Source organism: Pteropus alecto, unplaced genomic scaffold, assembly GCF_000325575.1.
Source record: "Pteropus alecto unplaced genomic scaffold, ASM32557v1 scaffold45, whole genome shotgun sequence".
NCBI classification, from domain to species: domain Eukaryota; kingdom Metazoa; phylum Chordata; class Mammalia; order Chiroptera; family Pteropodidae; genus Pteropus; species Pteropus alecto.
The window spans coordinates 2,854,003-2,858,740 of record NW_006442491.1 but is presented as its reverse complement, the minus strand read 5'-3'; the positions used below and the strand labels follow the sequence as shown (position 1 = coordinate 2,858,740).

The following is a 4,738-nucleotide window of genomic DNA, read 5'->3' as shown; positions in this document are numbered from 1 at the left end:
ACCATTGTGGATGTCCAACCAAGGAAAGACCCCCTATATCTGCAGCTCAACCAACACCAGACTGTAGCCACGTAAGAGACCAGGACTGCCCAGCTGAGTCCCCCCAGATTTTTGGCTCACAAAGTTGTGAGCAAAATAGAATGGCTATTTTGAAATAAAAATGTATATGAAATCATTTCATAGGAGTAGTTGCTTGGCCTTTTCAGTGAAGAATAAATTGTACAATTTATTCTTAGGTCAACCATTGCTGTATTTGATGAGTGCTGGATTTCTTTAGAAAGTACTGAATTTAAATTTTAAAAACTGAGAGCCTACTATTTATGAGACATGTAGTATTAGGGAATAATTGTTAAGAATTTGTAATAACGACATCAGGTAGATGTAGATTCTAATCTTGGTTCTGCTACTAACCAGATGGATTAACTTAAAAAAGGAACTGGCATCTGCAGGCCTCAGTTTCCTCTCTGTTAGTGGCTATAAGCATACTGTTGACTGCAGGGGATTGTTGCAATGATTGGATGAGCTGATGGAAGTCAAGTACTTTACACACTTCCAGTAACATGTAAGTGCCAAAGAAATTAAATCTTCTTCCCCTCCCCTCCCCTCCCTCTCCCTCTTCTCCCCTGGCCCCCCGCCCTCCAAAAAATCTAAATGTCTATAAACAGGTAAATGTTTACATTTACTAACTGTGGCATATTCATACAATGGATACTACTCAGCAGTGAGATTGAATGAAGTACTTATTACACAATAGCATGGATCAATCTTAGGAAATGTATGCCAAGTGAAAGAAGACAGACATAGAAACAAATACTGTTGATCCAACTTTTATGATGTATAAAACAGAGAAGATTAATTTGTAGAGATAGAAAGCAGATCAGTGGTTGCCTCTGGTAGAGGGAAGAGTGAGACTGGGAGGGACATGATGGAATTCTGGGGTGATGACAATGTTCTGTATATTGATTGGGGTGTATACAGTTCACAAAACTCATCAAACTGTATTCTAAATATCTATGTATTTTAGTATATGGTATTATACATATTAGTGTATGGTATTATTTTTAAGCAATAAAAAATAATTTAAAAGAAAAAAGTCTTCACAGAGAAAGTAGCCTCTGAATCTGGTCAAGAAGGATGAATCAGAGAGGTAGAATGAGCAAAGTAATAGAGGCAGGAAAGCACCTGGAATGTCTATCACCAGGCAGGTAGTCAGATGCAGCTGCTGTTCAAGGTATGGGGAAGAAGAGTTGATCCTGAATAGCAAAGGAAGAACTGTGATAAGAAGGCTTTAATCTTGGAGCCAGCAGGGAACACTGAAGAAGAAAGGCATGATATGGACTGTGTTAAAAGGTAACTGGTTTTCGTGTGTTCAATGGTTTATAGGGGAGGAACACAAAACAGTCCCATCAAGAAATTATATCAGCTAGAATTTAGGCAGTGACAAGTCCAAGAGACCCATATGGGGGAATTGATCAGGGAAAATGCATAGATACAAAGTAATGTTTGAGAGAGAAAGTGCAATTTGGATGAAGAAGTCAAAGGATAAAAATAAGTTAGTGATGACTCAGGGTTTTTGGGAGATGGTGGATTCATTAGCTGAAAGTAGAAATACTAGCATTAAATGTATAGGAAAGAGTTGGAAACACAGGTCCTTTCATTAGTGACAACATGAGAATAAAGGAGAGTGTCTAGTTGAGCAGGAGATTTTAAAGTGAAAAAGCATAGGACTAGAGCAGAATACTGAAAGATGAAAATGATCTGTTAATGATAAGAGGAAAGAAAATTGGAAGAGAGGGAAAGGACTTGCAGAAGTTCAAGATTCTTAAAGTGGCTAACGATGCCTGGAAATCAAATAATTTGAGTACAAAAAAAGAGGTAATTGGATTTGGAAATTTAAAAAGACCCTGATGAAATGAATACAACTGATGAATGTGTAGCCAAACTGACCAAGAAAAAAAGAAAGAGAAGACAAATCACCAATACGAAAGAGGTGATAGCACTACAAATCCTACAGACATTAAAAGAATAGAGAATACTACAACTCTAGTCAACTGTTTAGATAAAAGGGACCAAATTCTTGAAAAATACAAGCTATCAAACTCATTTAAAAAATTAATAACTTGAATAATCCTATATCTATTAAAGAAAGGTCAGCTGAACTTTGGGTGAGAGGGAGAGTGGCTGCCTGCCCTGATACTAGCCTCTCCCCCACACTCCAGCCCTAACCCCACCAATCTTGATTTGCTTCTCCTCCTCTTCTCTTGCTCTCATGTCTCTGAACTCTGCCTTCTCAAAGATCTGGGCCTCAGTTTTCTTCCAAGCTCATCCCTTTGGCTCCTCTATGCTAGTCTTGGCCACTCAGTCACCATCGCCCCTACTGCTGGTCACTTGGTTTGGGGTCTGGTCTTGTCTTTCCTTGAAGATTAGAGTTGGATATTGGTAATCAAATTTTAGTGAATTGAATAAATGAGAGGTAAGGAAGTTAAGGTAAGGTAATACTCACTACTCTTTAGAGATGTTTAGTGATGAAGGAAAGCAAAGAGAGGGAGACAGATGTTGAACATTATGCAAACAATGTAAAGCAATTCCATTTTTACTCTTCATATAGAGCGTTTACTTTGCATTCTGAGATCCAGACAACATATGTCTAAAAAAAGGTTATCAAGGAGTAGAATAAGTAGAATAAGTTCAGATACAGAGTATTCACTTACTTTAGAACAAAAGAAAGTTCCTCATAGAAAATTATTTTTCTTTACTTTCTTCTTATTCATAGCTAAATACTCACATTATAATTCTCTCTTTATAAAACCCTTTTACTCGTGATACTAATAGAAGCTAAACATATTCTGAAGGAAAGGAATTTTGTGAGTGAAATAACATTTTTAATTGATTCTCTCACACCTTTCAAATCTTCCTGATTTATGAAGTTTCTCTTGTTAGTTTCAGTACAGGTAAATAAGCCCTCCCGCCTTTCAGGAAATTAATTCTTTAAAGAAGTTTTGTTGTAAAAGTATTCATGAGTAGGCAGTTTATTTTTTTATGTTTTGAGAAATTTCCATAAATGAATTGTTTAGGATTTTCTAAGTAATCGAAAAATTGCTATACTTTAGTCTTCATTTCATTTAAAAATCTCTCATTTTTTTCTGTCATTTGCTAACTAATTTGAGGGATAGCTTTGTTTAATAAAATGAATTATATTTTCAAATCAGAAAAAAATTTAAAGTAAAAATTATTTTATTCTTCTATATGAGTACATAACTATACACATATGTGCAAATATATGTCTGTATTCTTTTTCTCTATATATATAGTCATGACCATTTTTTAAATTATATATTTCACTTAATATAGCAGCTCATCATCTTTCCAGATTGATTTTATCCTTTTTAGTAGCTGCATGGTATATCATCATGTGGCTTTAATATAATTCATTTAATTATTCCTTATTTGTGGAAATTTGTCCTCATTTTTTTCTACAATAATACTGTGGCAAACAGCCTTATACGTATATCTTCAAGTATGTATGCTATTTTTTTTCCGTAGTGCATTACATACAAAGATTTAAAAATTGTCACTAAATAATTATCCAACCAGAATAATTATGTCAATTTATATCCAATCAATAGAGTCTTGTTTTCTTACACTCTCACCAGTGCTTTATGTTTTCAGTTATTAAAAACTGTTTCCAATCAGTTAGGTCAAAACAGTATTTTGTTTTAATTTGCATTTATCTAAATATTTGTGGGTTTGAGTGCCATTTTACAGGTTCCTTTTTTTATAATGAAAAACTTTTATATTTAGAATTAGCCAGCTGGACTCAGTTTAGATGATCTCAATTTTGTTGGCAATATCCAAGGCATCATAGTCGGGAGCCAGCTGAACATATGCCTTCTTCTTTCCATCAGGCCTGATCAGGGTGTTGACTTTGGCCACGTCAGTGTCATACAGCTTCTTCACAGCCTGTTTGATCTGGTGCTTAATGGCCTTGACATCCACAATGAACACAAGTGTATTGTTGTCTTCTATCTTCCTCATGGCTGACTCAGTAGTCAGGGGAAACTTGATGATAGCATAGTGGTCAAGATTGTTTCTCCAGGGGGTGCTTTTCTGAGGATATTTGGGTTGCCTTCAGAGCCATAGTGTCTTGGGCCATTGGAAGGTGGGTGACATGTGTATCTTTTTTTTGTGGCTGAGGAAGCCTTTCAGCACTGTTTTTTTGCCTTCAAAGCCTTTGCTTTGGCTTCGGTTTTGGGAAGAACAGGGGCTTCCTTCTTCACTTTCGGTGCAATCTACGTGAAAAGTACAGGTTTCATTTTAAATGAATAAAATAGTTGAACTTAGAATGATTGCCAGTTCAGAAATTATCCAGATAGATGATTAAACATGAATGTGCAAAGTAGAGTATTCTTTGGGAGAGAATAGAGAGGAATGGGTTACAGGTGAGGGAGGCACATTTCTAAACCTTTTTTTACTTACTTGATCAGGAACAGTCAGATGAAAGAGCCGTATGGGGCAAGGTATGGGTAAAGGGGCAGAGTTTCCATGCTCTTTCCAGGTACACCACTCTCCCTAAATTTCCATGCATTCATCAACCGGGAGGCTTCATATTTTCTTAAAGTGTACGTATCATACCAGGTTTGGATCCTGAGAATTGTCATATTCTTGAGGAATTTTAAAGTTTAAGTACTTTCAATGTAGACATTCAGCAAGACATTATGTAATAGAAAATTATATATAT

General features: G+C 35.8%; 1 protein-coding gene and 1 pseudogene across 1 annotated transcript in view; one reads left to right on the top strand and one right to left on the bottom strand.

Moving 5' to 3' along the window:
- The window catches only part of CFAP61 (cilia and flagella associated protein 61), a 271,044-nt gene that overhangs the window by 27,898 nt on the left and 238,408 nt on the right, over nt 1–4,738 (top strand). The window lies entirely within an intron of this gene.
- Nucleotides 3,823–4,738, bottom strand: part of LOC107196373 — a 4,949-nt pseudogene continuing 4,033 nt past the window's right edge.